This window comes from Schistocerca serialis, chromosome 7 (genome assembly GCF_023864345.2).
Source record: "Schistocerca serialis cubense isolate TAMUIC-IGC-003099 chromosome 7, iqSchSeri2.2, whole genome shotgun sequence".
Lineage (NCBI taxonomy): Eukaryota > Metazoa > Arthropoda > Insecta > Orthoptera > Acrididae > Schistocerca > Schistocerca serialis.
The window spans coordinates 603066881-603082215 of NC_064644.1; the positions used below are offsets into that span (position 1 = coordinate 603066881).

Sequence of the window (15335 nt, forward strand, 5' to 3'; positions counted from 1 at the left end):
CGCGCTGCTTGCGCCGTGATGTGTCGCCTTCCCTCCTGGCGCCAGAGGCCGAAGGCAATCTCGCTGTAGGCGCTCAACGCCGAGTGGAAGGCGAGCACATGTGAACCCGTTTTCCTGGTGCTGCTAGGGCCATATACTGAAACTGAGCGCAGAACTAACTTTTACTGAAGAATCTGCCCTTTAATGCACATCAGGGCGAACACGAAATTTCTAATATGAAGTACTCACTGACGATCCAAAGACGTTTCAGTATGTACGCGTCGGTACCACCGGGGCAGTGCCTAAGTATTGTAAAGTGAAGGTCGACAGTTTGAGCCTCACGGGAAGTATTTCATTGGCTTCCCACGAGTGCGTGATGCACAGCGTGGCTGTTGCTAGGAAACGGCCTTATTTGCCGTTGGCCAATATCTAGTTTTCTTTGCATCAATGTGAAAATGTTCCTATTACTAAATACAGTTTTGCTAGTTACAGTTCAAACTAGAAACGACGGAAGAAAGCGGTCCAACGCGCCACATTGCTTCCCGAAAGGGAGGGTGCATTTTCTACGCCATGTCTGACATTGCGTCTTAAATTTTCTAAAACTGACATAATTCCATCCTACCGAAAAAAGAAACAGATTTCGCAGTGAGGTTCTTTGAGATATTGCTAGAGATGGAAGTCTCTGGAGCTCTTGCCTCGCACGTCAGATTGGCCGAGCGGTCTAAGGCGCCAGATTTAAGCTCTGGTTCCCGCAAGGGAGCGTGGGTTCGAACCCCACATCTGACAAAGCATTTTAAACATTCTGAAACTAACATACTCCCTTGATCTTACAGAACAAGTAAATTATGCAGGAACACGCCGCAGATTTTACTAGAGACGACAGTGACAGCCCGAGCGGTCGAAAAGAAATAGCGGAACATACTTTTCCTGCGTCGAGGTTTAGCTCTTCTCACGGACGTTTCCGTTGTTGTTGTGCTGTGGCTCTGGGTTCCAAGCGACAGCGAGAAAACCTCAACAGCAACGCATACGTGTTTAAATGAATCTTAAGGCCTTAATAAAGATAGATGAAACGGTGGTTCAGGTGCTGGAGTTCTGAAGCGGCCGTATTGCGTGGGCAGTATGCTCACTAAGTTAATGTGTCATGCTAACAACGGGAAGGCTATGGGTTACATCCCACCAAGGGATATTCCATATTGCTTCCCTAAAAGGCAGCGCGAGAGACTGCCAGGCAAATCCCAAGTGATCTGTACAAGGACTGAGATGTCCGCACGTCTGGAAACGTTCTCGCCGACTTGTGTGCCACGCTGACGACGCGGGTTCTCGTCCGATCACCGAAGTTAAGCAGCGTTTTTGCGTGCTTAGTACACGGCTCAGTGGCTAACTAGGAAGTCTGCGTGCTGTTGGAATCTTTTATTTTGCCTTTTCCCTTAGTTTTCGGTGTTGCTGCGCGGTAATGATACGGTCCAGCACGCTGACCCCTCTCTTGCCTCTCGGGACGCAAATTCGCGAACCTGCGGCCACAGTCAAATGAAAGGGTCCGTTGTGCGTTTGTCGAGTTGGTCTCTCCCAGTCGTTTCTAGCGCCCTTCCTCTACATATACGACCATTTGCAAGCGTCAGCTTTCGCGTCAGCCGAGCAAAGTCGAGACAAGTCGACACATGGGGACACACGATGCTGTGAATCGCAATCCGCACTAGCCTACGCGGAGCGGGACGAGGGGCGAAGGAAAACCATTCGTAACACGACAGTTCGGAAATTCGACGATCGCGAGCGTTGGAAACACTCTCCTGGGTAAAGAAGACAACTTCGGTGCGGTGTCCGGGTTTCGAACCCGGATCAGCTACTTGGGAAGCAACCATGCTGACCGACACAGCACCACCGCCTTCTGCTACGCGCTGCTTGCGCCGTGATGTGTCGCCTTCCCTCCTGGCGCCAGAGGCCGAAGGCAATCTCGCTGTAGGCGCTCAACGCCGAGTGGAAGGCGAGCACATGTGAACCCGTTTTCCTGGTGCTGCTAGGGCCATATACTGAAACTGAGCGCAGAACTAACTTTTACTGAAGAATCTGCCCTTTAATGCACATCAGGGCGAACACGAAATTTCTAATATGAAGTACTCACTGACGATCCAAAGACGTTTCAGTATGTACGCGTCGGTACCACCGGGGCAGTGCCTAAGTATTGTAAAGTGAAGGTCGACAGTTTGAGCCTCACGGGAAGTATTTCATTGGCTTCCCACGAGTGCGTGATGCACAGCGTGGCTGTTGCTAGGAAACGGCCTTATTTGCCGTTGGCCAATATCTAGTTTTCTTTGCATCAATGTGAAAATGTTCCTATTACTAAATACAGTTTTGCTAGTTACAGTTCAAACTAGAAACGACGGAAGAAAGCGGTCCAACGCGCCACATTGCTTCCCGAAAGGGAGGGTGCATTTTCTACGCCATGTCTGACATTGCGTCTTAAATTTTCTAAAACTGACATAATTCCATCCTACCGAAAAAAGAAACAGATTTCGCAGTGAGGTTCTTTGAGATATTGCTAGAGATGGAAGTCTCTGGAGCTCTTGCCTCGCACGTCAGATTGGCCGAGCGGTCTAAGGCGCCAGATTTAAGCTCTGGTTCCCGCAAGGGAGCGTGGGTTCGAACCCCACATCTGACAAAGCATTTTAAACATTCTGAAACTAACATACTCCCTTGATCTTACAGAACAAGTAAATTATGCAGGAACACGCCGCAGATTTTACTAGAGACGACAGTGACAGCCCGAGCGGTCGAAAAGAAATAGCGGAACATACTTTTCCTGCGTCGAGGTTTAGCTCTTCTCACGGACGTTTCCGTTGTTGTTGTGCTGTGGCTCTGGGTTCCAAGCGACAGCGAGAAAACCTCAACAGCAACGCATACGTGTTTAAATGAATCTTAAGGCCTTAATAAAGATAGATGAAACGGTGGTTCAGGTGCTGGAGTTCTGAAGCGGCCGTATTGCGTGGGCAGTATGCTCACTAAGTTAATGTGTCATGCTAACAACGGGAAGGCTATGGGTTACATCCCACCAAGGGATATTCCATATTGCTTCCCTAAAAGGCAGCGCGAGAGACTGCCAGGCAAATCCCAAGTGATCTGTACAAGGACTGAGATGTCCGCACGTCTGGAAACGTTCTCGCCGACTTGTGTGCCACGCTGACGACGCGGGTTCTCGTCCGATCACCGAAGTTAAGCAGCGTTTTTGCGTGCTTAGTACACGGCTCAGTGGCTAACTAGGAAGTCTGCGTGCTGTTGGAATCTTTTATTTTGCCTTTTCCCTTAGTTTTCGGTGTTGCTGCGCGGTAATGATACGGTCCAGCACGCTGACCCCTCTCTTGCCTCTCGGGACGCAAATTCGCGAACCTGCGGCCACAGTCAAATGAAAGGGTCCGTTGTGCGTTTGTCGAGTTGGTCTCTCCCAGTCGTTTCTAGCGCCCTTCCTCTACATATACGACCATTTGCAAGCGTCAGCTTTCGCGTCAGCCGAGCAAAGTCGAGACAAGTCGACACATGGGGACACACGATGCTGTGAATCGCAATCCGCACTAGCCTACGCGGAGCGGGACGAGGGGCGAAGGAAAACCATTCGTAACACGACAGTTCGGAAATTCGACGATCGCGAGCGTTGGAAACACTCTCCTGGGTAAAGAAGACAACTTCGGTGCGGTGTCCGGGTTTCGAACCCGGATCAGCTACTTGGGAAGCAACCATGCTGACCGACACAGCACCACCGCCTTCTGCTACGCGCTGCTTGCGCCGTGATGTGTCGCCTTCCCTCCTGGCGCCAGAGGCCGAAGGCAATCTCGCTGTAGGCGCTCAACGCCGAGTGGAAGGCGAGCACATGTGAACCCGTTTTCCTGGTGCTGCTAGGGCCATATACTGAAACTGAGCGCAGAACTAACTTTTACTGAAGAATCTGCCCTTTAATGCACATCAGGGCGAACACGAAATTTCTAATATGAAGTACTCACTGACGATCCAAAGACGTTTCAGTATGTACGCGTCGGTACCACCGGGGCAGTGCCTAAGTATTGTAAAGTGAAGGTCGACAGTTTGAGCCTCACGGGAAGTATTTCATTGGCTTCCCACGAGTGCGTGATGCACAGCGTGGCTGTTGCTAGGAAACGGCCTTATTTGCCGTTGGCCAATATCTAGTTTTCTTTGCATCAATGTGAAAATGTTCCTATTACTAAATACAGTTTTGCTAGTTACAGTTCAAACTAGAAACGACGGAAGAAAGCGGTCCAACGCGCCACATTGCTTCCCGAAAGGGAGGGTGCATTTTCTACGCCATGTCTGACATTGCGTCTTAAATTTTCTAAAACTGACATAATTCCATCCTACCGAAAAAAGAAACAGATTTCGCAGTGAGGTTCTTTGAGATATTGCTAGAGATGGAAGTCTCTGGAGCTCTTGCCTCGCACGTCAGATTGGCCGAGCGGTCTAAGGCGCCAGATTTAAGCTCTGGTTCCCGCAAGGGAGCGTGGGTTCGAACCCCACATCTGACAAAGCATTTTAAACATTCTGAAACTAACATACTCCCTTGATCTTACAGAACAAGTAAATTATGCAGGAACACGCCGCAGATTTTACTAGAGACGACAGTGACAGCCCGAGCGGTCGAAAAGAAATAGCGGAACATACTTTTCCTGCGTCGAGGTTTAGCTCTTCTCACGGACGTTTCCGTTGTTGTTGTGCTGTGGCTCTGGGTTCCAAGCGACAGCGAGAAAACCTCAACAGCAACGCATACGTGTTTAAATGAATCTTAAGGCCTTAATAAAGATAGATGAAACGGTGGTTCAGGTGCTGGAGTTCTGAAGCGGCCGTATTGCGTGGGCAGTATGCTCACTAAGTTAATGTGTCATGCTAACAACGGGAAGGCTATGGGTTACATCCCACCAAGGGATATTCCATATTGCTTCCCTAAAAGGCAGCGCGAGAGACTGCCAGGCAAATCCCAAGTGATCTGTACAAGGACTGAGATGTCCGCACGTCTGGAAACGTTCTCGCCGACTTGTGTGCCACGCTGACGACGCGGGTTCTCGTCCGATCACCGAAGTTAAGCAGCGTTTTTGCGTGCTTAGTACACGGCTCAGTGGCTAACTAGGAAGTCTGCGTGCTGTTGGAATCTTTTATTTTGCCTTTTCCCTTAGTTTTCGGTGTTGCTGCGCGGTAATGATACGGTCCAGCACGCTGACCCCTCTCTTGCCTCTCGGGACGCAAATTCGCGAACCTGCGGCCACAGTCAAATGAAAGGGTCCGTTGTGCGTTTGTCGAGTTGGTCTCTCCCAGTCGTTTCTAGCGCCCTTCCTCTACATATACGACCATTTGCAAGCGTCAGCTTTCGCGTCAGCCGAGCAAAGTCGAGACAAGTCGACACATGGGGACACACGATGCTGTGAATCGCAATCCGCACTAGCCTACGCGGAGCGGGACGAGGGGCGAAGGAAAACCATTCGTAACACGACAGTTCGGAAATTCGACGATCGCGAGCGTTGGAAACACTCTCCTGGGTAAAGAAGACAACTTCGGTGCGGTGTCCGGGTTTCGAACCCGGATCAGCTACTTGGGAAGCAACCATGCTGACCGACACAGCACCACCGCCTTCTGCTACGCGCTGCTTGCGCCGTGATGTGTCGCCTTCCCTCCTGGCGCCAGAGGCCGAAGGCAATCTCGCTGTAGGCGCTCAACGCCGAGTGGAAGGCGAGCACATGTGAACCCGTTTTCCTGGTGCTGCTAGGGCCATATACTGAAACTGAGCGCAGAACTAACTTTTACTGAAGAATCTGCCCTTTAATGCACATCAGGGCGAACACGAAATTTCTAATATGAAGTACTCACTGACGATCCAAAGACGTTTCAGTATGTACGCGTCGGTACCACCGGGGCAGTGCCTAAGTATTGTAAAGTGAAGGTCGACAGTTTGAGCCTCACGGGAAGTATTTCATTGGCTTCCCACGAGTGCGTGATGCACAGCGTGGCTGTTGCTAGGAAACGGCCTTATTTGCCGTTGGCCAATATCTAGTTTTCTTTGCATCAATGTGAAAATGTTCCTATTACTAAATACAGTTTTGCTAGTTACAGTTCAAACTAGAAACGACGGAAGAAAGCGGTCCAACGCGCCACATTGCTTCCCGAAAGGGAGGGTGCATTTTCTACGCCATGTCTGACATTGCGTCTTAAATTTTCTAAAACTGACATAATTCCATCCTACCGAAAAAAGAAACAGATTTCGCAGTGAGGTTCTTTGAGATATTGCTAGAGATGGAAGTCTCTGGAGCTCTTGCCTCGCACGTCAGATTGGCCGAGCGGTCTAAGGCGCCAGATTTAAGCTCTGGTTCCCGCAAGGGAGCGTGGGTTCGAACCCCACATCTGACAAAGCATTTTAAACATTCTGAAACTAACATACTCCCTTGATCTTACAGAACAAGTAAATTATGCAGGAACACGCCGCAGATTTTACTAGAGACGACAGTGACAGCCCGAGCGGTCGAAAAGAAATAGCGGAACATACTTTTCCTGCGTCGAGGTTTAGCTCTTCTCACGGACGTTTCCGTTGTTGTTGTGCTGTGGCTCTGGGTTCCAAGCGACAGCGAGAAAACCTCAACAGCAACGCATACGTGTTTAAATGAATCTTAAGGCCTTAATAAAGATAGATGAAACGGTGGTTCAGGTGCTGGAGTTCTGAAGCGGCCGTATTGCGTGGGCAGTATGCTCACTAAGTTAATGTGTCATGCTAACAACGGGAAGGCTATGGGTTACATCCCACCAAGGGATATTCCATATTGCTTCCCTAAAAGGCAGCGCGAGAGACTGCCAGGCAAATCCCAAGTGATCTGTACAAGGACTGAGATGTCCGCACGTCTGGAAACGTTCTCGCCGACTTGTGTGCCACGCTGACGACGCGGGTTCTCGTCCGATCACCGAAGTTAAGCAGCGTTTTTGCGTGCTTAGTACACGGCTCAGTGGCTAACTAGGAAGTCTGCGTGCTGTTGGAATCTTTTATTTTGCCTTTTCCCTTAGTTTTCGGTGTTGCTGCGCGGTAATGATACGGTCCAGCACGCTGACCCCTCTCTTGCCTCTCGGGACGCAAATTCGCGAACCTGCGGCCACAGTCAAATGAAAGGGTCCGTTGTGCGTTTGTCGAGTTGGTCTCTCCCAGTCGTTTCTAGCGCCCTTCCTCTACATATACGACCATTTGCAAGCGTCAGCTTTCGCGTCAGCCGAGCAAAGTCGAGACAAGTCGACACATGGGGACACACGATGCTGTGAATCGCAATCCGCACTAGCCTACGCGGAGCGGGACGAGGGGCGAAGGAAAACCATTCGTAACACGACAGTTCGGAAATTCGACGATCGCGAGCGTTGGAAACACTCTCCTGGGTAAAGAAGACAACTTCGGTGCGGTGTCCGGGTTTCGAACCCGGATCAGCTACTTGGGAAGCAACCATGCTGACCGACACAGCACCACCGCCTTCTGCTACGCGCTGCTTGCGCCGTGATGTGTCGCCTTCCCTCCTGGCGCCAGAGGCCGAAGGCAATCTCGCTGTAGGCGCTCAACGCCGAGTGGAAGGCGAGCACATGTGAACCCGTTTTCCTGGTGCTGCTAGGGCCATATACTGAAACTGAGCGCAGAACTAACTTTTACTGAAGAATCTGCCCTTTAATGCACATCAGGGCGAACACGAAATTTCTAATATGAAGTACTCACTGACGATCCAAAGACGTTTCAGTATGTACGCGTCGGTACCACCGGGGCAGTGCCTAAGTATTGTAAAGTGAAGGTCGACAGTTTGAGCCTCACGGGAAGTATTTCATTGGCTTCCCACGAGTGCGTGATGCACAGCGTGGCTGTTGCTAGGAAACGGCCTTATTTGCCGTTGGCCAATATCTAGTTTTCTTTGCATCAATGTGAAAATGTTCCTATTACTAAATACAGTTTTGCTAGTTACAGTTCAAACTAGAAACGACGGAAGAAAGCGGTCCAACGCGCCACATTGCTTCCCGAAAGGGAGGGTGCATTTTCTACGCCATGTCTGACATTGCGTCTTAAATTTTCTAAAACTGACATAATTCCATCCTACCGAAAAAAGAAACAGATTTCGCAGTGAGGTTCTTTGAGATATTGCTAGAGATGGAAGTCTCTGGAGCTCTTGCCTCGCACGTCAGATTGGCCGAGCGGTCTAAGGCGCCAGATTTAAGCTCTGGTTCCCGCAAGGGAGCGTGGGTTCGAACCCCACATCTGACAAAGCATTTTAAACATTCTGAAACTAACATACTCCCTTGATCTTACAGAACAAGTAAATTATGCAGGAACACGCCGCAGATTTTACTAGAGACGACAGTGACAGCCCGAGCGGTCGAAAAGAAATAGCGGAACATACTTTTCCTGCGTCGAGGTTTAGCTCTTCTCACGGACGTTTCCGTTGTTGTTGTGCTGTGGCTCTGGGTTCCAAGCGACAGCGAGAAAACCTCAACAGCAACGCATACGTGTTTAAATGAATCTTAAGGCCTTAATAAAGATAGATGAAACGGTGGTTCAGGTGCTGGAGTTCTGAAGCGGCCGTATTGCGTGGGCAGTATGCTCACTAAGTTAATGTGTCATGCTAACAACGGGAAGGCTATGGGTTACATCCCACCAAGGGATATTCCATATTGCTTCCCTAAAAGGCAGCGCGAGAGACTGCCAGGCAAATCCCAAGTGATCTGTACAAGGACTGAGATGTCCGCACGTCTGGAAACGTTCTCGCCGACTTGTGTGCCACGCTGACGACGCGGGTTCTCGTCCGATCACCGAAGTTAAGCAGCGTTTTTGCGTGCTTAGTACACGGCTCAGTGGCTAACTAGGAAGTCTGCGTGCTGTTGGAATCTTTTATTTTGCCTTTTCCCTTAGTTTTCGGTGTTGCTGCGCGGTAATGATACGGTCCAGCACGCTGACCCCTCTCTTGCCTCTCGGGACGCAAATTCGCGAACCTGCGGCCACAGTCAAATGAAAGGGTCCGTTGTGCGTTTGTCGAGTTGGTCTCTCCCAGTCGTTTCTAGCGCCCTTCCTCTACATATACGACCATTTGCAAGCGTCAGCTTTCGCGTCAGCCGAGCAAAGTCGAGACAAGTCGACACATGGGGACACACGATGCTGTGAATCGCAATCCGCACTAGCCTACGCGGAGCGGGACGAGGGGCGAAGGAAAACCATTCGTAACACGACAGTTCGGAAATTCGACGATCGCGAGCGTTGGAAACACTCTCCTGGGTAAAGAAGACAACTTCCGTGCGGTGTCCGGGTTTCGAACCCGGATCAGCTACTTGGGAAGCAACCATGCTGACCGACACAGCACCACCGCCTTCTGCTACGCGCTGCTTGCGCCGTGATGTGTCGCCTTCCCTCCTGGCGCCAGAGGCCGAAGGCAATCTCGCTGTAGGCGCTCAACGCCGAGTGGAAGGCGAGCACATGTGAACCCGTTTTCCTGGTGCTGCTAGGGCCATATACTGAAACTGAGCGCAGAACTAACTTTTACTGAAGAATCTGCCCTTTAATGCACATCAGGGCGAACACGAAATTTCTAATATGAAGTACTCACTGACGATCCAAAGACGTTTCAGTATGTACGCGTCGGTACCACCGGGGCAGTGCCTAATTATTGTAAAGTGAAGGTCGACAGTTTGAGCCTCACGGGAAGTATTTCATTGGCTTCCCACGAGTGCGTGATGCACAGCGTGGCTGTTGCTAGGAAACGGCCTTATTTGCCGTTGGCCAATATCTAGTTTTCTTTGCATCAATGTGAAAATGTTCCTATTACTAAATACAGTTTTGCTAGTTACAGTTCAAACTAGAAACGACGGAAGAAAGCGGTCCAACGCGCCACATTGCTTCCCGAAAGGGAGGGTGCATTTTCTACGCCATGTCTGACATTGCGTCTTAAATTTTCTAAAACTGACATAATTCCATCCTACCGAAAAAAGAAACAGATTTCGCAGTGAGGTTCTTTGAGATATTGCTAGAGATGGAAGTCTCTGGAGCTCTTGCCTCGCACGTCAGATTGGCCGAGCGGTCTAAGGCGCCAGATTTAAGCTCTGGTTCCCGCAAGGGAGCGTGGGTTCGAACCCCACATCTGACAAAGCATTTTAAACATTCTGAAACTAACATACTCCCTTGATCTTACAGAACAAGTAAATTATGCAGGAACACGCCGCAGATTTTACTAGAGACGACAGTGACAGCCCGAGCGGTCGAAAAGAAATAGCGGAACATACTTTTCCTGCGTCGAGGTTTAGCTCTTCTCACGGACGTTTCCGTTGTTGTTGTGCTGTGGCTCTGGGTTCCAAGCGACAGCGAGAAAACCTCAACAGCAACGCATACGTGTTTAAATGAATCTTAAGGCCTTAATAAAGATAGATGAAACGGTGGTTCAGGTGCTGGAGTTCTGAAGCGGCCGTATTGCGTGGGCAGTATGCTCACTAAGTTAATGTGTCATGCTAACAACGGGAAGGCTATGGGTTACATCCCACCAAGGGATATTCCATATTGCTTCCCTAAAAGGCAGCGCGAGAGACTGCCAGGCAAATCCCAAGTGATCTGTACAAGGACTGAGATGTCCGCACGTCTGGAAACGTTCTCGCCGACTTGTGTGCCACGCTGACGACGCGGGTTCTCGTCCGATCACCGAAGTTAAGCAGCGTTTTTGCGTGCTTAGTACACGGCTCAGTGGCTAACTAGGAAGTCTGCGTGCTGTTGGAATCTTTTATTTTGCCTTTTCCCTTAGTTTTCGGTGTTGCTGCGCGGTAATGATACGGTCCAGCACGCTGACCCCTCTCTTGCCTCTCGGGACGCAAATTCGCGAACCTGCGGCCACAGTCAAATGAAAGGGTCCGTTGTGCGTTTGTCGAGTTGGTCTCTCCCAGTCGTTTCTAGCGCCCTTCCTCTACATATACGACCATTTGCAAGCGTCAGCTTTCGCGTCAGCCGAGCAAAGTCGAGACAAGTCGACACATGGGGACACACGATGCTGTGAATCGCAATCCGCACTAGCCTACGCGGAGCGGGACGAGGGGCGAAGGAAAACCATTCGTAACACGACAGTTCGGAAATTCGACGATCGCGAGCGTTGGAAACACTCTCCTGGGTAAAGAAGACAACTTCGGTGCGGTGTCCGGGTTTCGAACCCGGATCAGCTACTTGGGAAGCAACCATGCTGACCGACACAGCACCACCGCCTTCTGCTACGCGCTGCTTGCGCCGTGATGTGTCGCCTTCCCTCCTGGCGCCAGAGGCCGAAGGCAATCTCGCTGTAGGCGCTCAACGCCGAGTGGAAGGCGAGCACATGTGAACCCGTTTTCCTGGTGCTGCTAGGGCCATATACTGAAACTGAGCGCAGAACTAACTTTTACTGAAGAATCTGCCCTTTAATGCACATCAGGGCGAACACGAAATTTCTAATATGAAGTACTCACTGACGATCCAAAGACGTTTCAGTATGTACGCGTCGGTACCACCGGGGCAGTGCCTAAGTATTGTAAAGTGAAGGTCGACAGTTTGAGCCTCACGGGAAGTATTTCATTGGCTTCCCACGAGTGCGTGATGCACAGCGTGGCTGTTGCTAGGAAACGGCCTTATTTGCCGTTGGCCAATATCTAGTTTTCTTTGCATCAATGTGAAAATGTTCCTATTACTAAATACAGTTTTGCTAGTTACAGTTCAAACTAGAAACGACGGAAGAAAGCGGTCCAACGCGCCACATTGCTTCCCGAAAGGGAGGGTGCATTTTCTACGCCATGTCTGACATTGCGTCTTAAATTTTCTAAAACTGACATAATTCCATCCTACCGAAAAAAGAAACAGATTTCGCAGTGAGGTTCTTTGAGATATTGCTAGAGATGGAAGTCTCTGGAGCTCTTGCCTCGCACGTCAGATTGGCCGAGCGGTCTAAGGCGCCAGATTTAAGCTCTGGTTCCCGCAAGGGAGCGTGGGTTCGAACCCCACATCTGACAAAGCATTTTAAACATTCTGAAACTAACATACTCCCTTGATCTTACAGAACAAGTAAATTATGCAGGAACACGCCGCAGATTTTACTAGAGACGACAGTGACAGCCCGAGCGGTCGAAAAGAAATAGCGGAACATACTTTTCCTGCGTCGAGGTTTAGCTCTTCTCACGGACGTTTCCGTTGTTGTTGTGCTGTGGCTCTGGGTTCCAAGCGACAGCGAGAAAACCTCAACAGCAACGCATACGTGTTTAAATGAATCTTAAGGCCTTAATAAAGATAGATGAAACGGTGGTTCAGGTGCTGGAGTTCTGAAGCGGCCGTATTGCGTGGGCAGTATGCTCACTAAGTTAATGTGTCATGCTAACAACGGGAAGGCTATGGGTTACATCCCACCAAGGGATATTCCATATTGCTTCCCTAAAAGGCAGCGCGAGAGACTGCCAGGCAAATCCCAAGTGATCTGTACAAGGACTGAGATGTCCGCACGTCTGGAAACGTTCTCGCCGACTTGTGTGCCACGCTGACGACGCGGGTTCTCGTCCGATCACCGAAGTTAAGCAGCGTTTTTGCGTGCTTAGTACACGGCTCAGTGGCTAACTAGGAAGTCTGCGTGCTGTTGGAATCTTTTATTTTGCCTTTTCCCTTAGTTTTCGGTGTTGCTGCGCGGTAATGATACGGTCCAGCACGCTGACCCCTCTCTTGCCTCTCGGGACGCAAATTCGCGAACCTGCGGCCACAGTCAAATGAAAGGGTCCGTTGTGCGTTTGTCGAGTTGGTCTCTCCCAGTCGTTTCTAGCGCCCTTCCTCTACATATACGACCATTTGCAAGCGTCAGCTTTCGCGTCAGCCGAGCAAAGTCGAGACAAGTCGACACATGGGGACACACGATGCTGTGAATCGCAATCCGCACTAGCCTACGCGGAGCGGGACGAGGGGCGAAGGAAAACCATTCGTAACACGACAGTTCGGAAATTCGACGATCGCGAGCGTTGGAAACACTCTCCTGGGTAAAGAAGACAACTTCGGTGCGGTGTCCGGGTTTCGAACCCGGATCAGCTACTTGGGAAGCAACCATGCTGACCGACACAGCACCACCGCCTTCTGCTACGCGCTGCTTGCGCCGTGATGTGTCGCCTTCCCTCCTGGCGCCAGAGGCCGAAGGCAATCTCGCTGTAGGCGCTCAACGCCGAGTGGAAGGCGAGCACATGTGAACCCGTTTTCCTGGTGCTGCTAGGGCCATATACTGAAACTGAGCGCAGAACTAACTTTTACTGAAGAATCTGCCCTTTAATGCACATCAGGGCGAACACGAAATTTCTAATATGAAGTACTCACTGACGATCCAAAGACGTTTCAGTATGTACGCGTCGGTACCACCGGGGCAGTGCCTAAGTATTGTAAAGTGAAGGTCGACAGTTTGAGCCTCACGGGAAGTATTTCATTGGCTTCCCACGAGTGCGTGATGCACAGCGTGGCTGTTGCTAGGAAACGGCCTTATTTGCCGTTGGCCAATATCTAGTTTTCTTTGCATCAATGTGAAAATGTTCCTATTACTAAATACAGTTTTGCTAGTTACAGTTCAAACTAGAAACGACGGAAGAAAGCGGTCCAACGCGCCACATTGCTTCCCGAAAGGGAGGGTGCATTTTCTACGCCATGTCTGACATTGCGTCTTAAATTTTCTAAAACTGACATAATTCCATCCTACCGAAAAAAGAAACAGATTTCGCAGTGAGGTTCTTTGAGATATTGCTAGAGATGGAAGTCTCTGGAGCTCTTGCCTCGCACGTCAGATTGGCCGAGCGGTCTAAGGCGCCAGATTTAAGCTCTGGTTCCCGCAAGGGAGCGTGGGTTCGAACCCCACATCTGACAAAGCATTTTAAACATTCTGAAACTAACATACTCCCTTGATCTTACAGAACAAGTAAATTATGCAGGAACACGCCGCAGATTTTACTAGAGACGACAGTGACAGCCCGAGCGGTCGAAAAGAAATAGCGGAACATACTTTTCCTGCGTCGAGGTTTAGCTCTTCTCACGGACGTTTCCGTTGTTGTTGTGCTGTGGCTCTGGGTTCCAAGCGACAGCGAGAAAACCTCAACAGCAACGCATACGTGTTTAAATGAATCTTAAGGCCTTAATAAAGATAGATGAAACGGTGGTTCAGGTGCTGGAGTTCTGAAGCGGCCGTATTGCGTGGGCAGTATGCTCACTAAGTTAATGTGTCATGCTAACAACGGGAAGGCTATGGGTTACATCCCACCAAGGGATATTCCATATTGCTTCCCTAAAAGGCAGCGCGAGAGACTGCCAGGCAAATCCCAAGTGATCTGTACAAGGACTGAGATGTCCGCACGTCTGGAAACGTTCTCGCCGACTTGTGTGCCACGCTGACGACGCGGGTTCTCGTCCGATCACCGAAGTTAAGCAGCGTTTTTGCGTGCTTAGTACACGGCTCAGTGGCTAACTAGGAAGTCTGCGTGCTGTTGGAATCTTTTATTTTGCCTTTTCCCTTAGTTTTCGGTGTTGCTGCGCGGTAATGATACGGTCCAGCACGCTGACCCCTCTCTTGCCTCTCGGGACGCAAATTCGCGAACCTGCGGCCACAGTCAAATGAAAGGGTCCGTTGTGCGTTTGTCGAGTTGGTCTCTCCCAGTCGTTTCTAGCGCCCTTCCTCTACATATACGACCATTTGCAAGCGTCAGCTTTCGCGTCAGCCGAGCAAAGTCGAGACAAGTCGACACATGGGGACACACGATGCTGTGAATCGCAATCCGCACTAGCCTACGCGGAGCGGGACGAGGGGCGAAGGAAAACCATTCGTAACACGACAGTTCGGAAATTCGACGATCGCGAGCGTTGGAAACACTCTCCTGGGTAAAGAAGACAACTTCGGTGCGGTGTCCGGGTTTCGAACCCGGATCAGCTACTTGGGAAGCAACCATGCTGACCGACACAGCACCACCGCCTTCTGCTACGCGCTGCTTGCGCCGTGATGTGTCGCCTTCCCTCCTGGCGCCAGAGGCCGAAGGCAATCTCGCTGTAGGCGCTCAACGCCGAGTGGAAGGCGAGCACATGTGAACCCGTTTTCCTGGTGCTGCTAGGGCCATATACTGAAACTGAGCGCAGAACTAACTTTTACTGAAGAATCTGCCCTTTAATGCACATCAGGGCGAACACGAAATTTCTAATATGAAGTACTCACTGACGATCCAAAGACGTTTCAGTATGTACGCGTCGGTACCACCGGGGCAGTGCCTAAGTATTGTAAAGTGAAGGTCGACAGTTTGAGCCTCACGGGAAGTATTTCATTGGCTTCCCACGAGTGCGTGATGCACAGCGTGGCTGTTGC

The 15335-nt window shown here is 50.3% G+C and overlaps 8 non-coding genes across 8 annotated transcripts; all 8 read left to right on the forward strand.

Annotated features, from left to right (window-relative positions):
- Positions 1-681: 681 nt before the first annotated feature.
- Positions 682-765, forward strand: Trnal-uaa (transfer RNA leucine (anticodon UAA)). The gene has a single exon. It is a non-coding gene; the product is annotated as a tRNA-Leu (tRNA).
- Positions 766-2551: 1786 nt separating this feature from the next.
- Trnal-uaa (transfer RNA leucine (anticodon UAA)) lies at positions 2552-2635 on the forward strand. The gene has a single exon. It is a non-coding gene; the product is annotated as a tRNA-Leu (tRNA).
- Positions 2636-4421: 1786 nt separating this feature from the next.
- Trnal-uaa (transfer RNA leucine (anticodon UAA)) lies at positions 4422-4505 on the forward strand. The gene has a single exon. It is a non-coding gene; the product is annotated as a tRNA-Leu (tRNA).
- Positions 4506-6291: 1786 nt separating this feature from the next.
- On the forward strand, positions 6292-6375 carry Trnal-uaa (transfer RNA leucine (anticodon UAA)). The gene has a single exon. It is a non-coding gene; the product is annotated as a tRNA-Leu (tRNA).
- Positions 6376-8161: 1786 nt separating this feature from the next.
- On the forward strand, positions 8162-8245 carry Trnal-uaa (transfer RNA leucine (anticodon UAA)). Its single transcript has one exon. It is a non-coding gene; the product is annotated as a tRNA-Leu (tRNA).
- Positions 8246-10031: 1786 nt separating this feature from the next.
- Positions 10032-10115, forward strand: Trnal-uaa (transfer RNA leucine (anticodon UAA)). Its single transcript has one exon. It is a non-coding gene; the product is annotated as a tRNA-Leu (tRNA).
- A 1786-nt stretch (positions 10116-11901) lies between these two features.
- Trnal-uaa (transfer RNA leucine (anticodon UAA)) lies at positions 11902-11985 on the forward strand. Its single transcript has one exon. It is a non-coding gene; the product is annotated as a tRNA-Leu (tRNA).
- A 1786-nt stretch (positions 11986-13771) lies between these two features.
- On the forward strand, positions 13772-13855 carry Trnal-uaa (transfer RNA leucine (anticodon UAA)). Its single transcript has one exon. It is a non-coding gene; the product is annotated as a tRNA-Leu (tRNA).
- The last annotated feature ends 1480 nt before the right edge of the window (positions 13856-15335 follow it).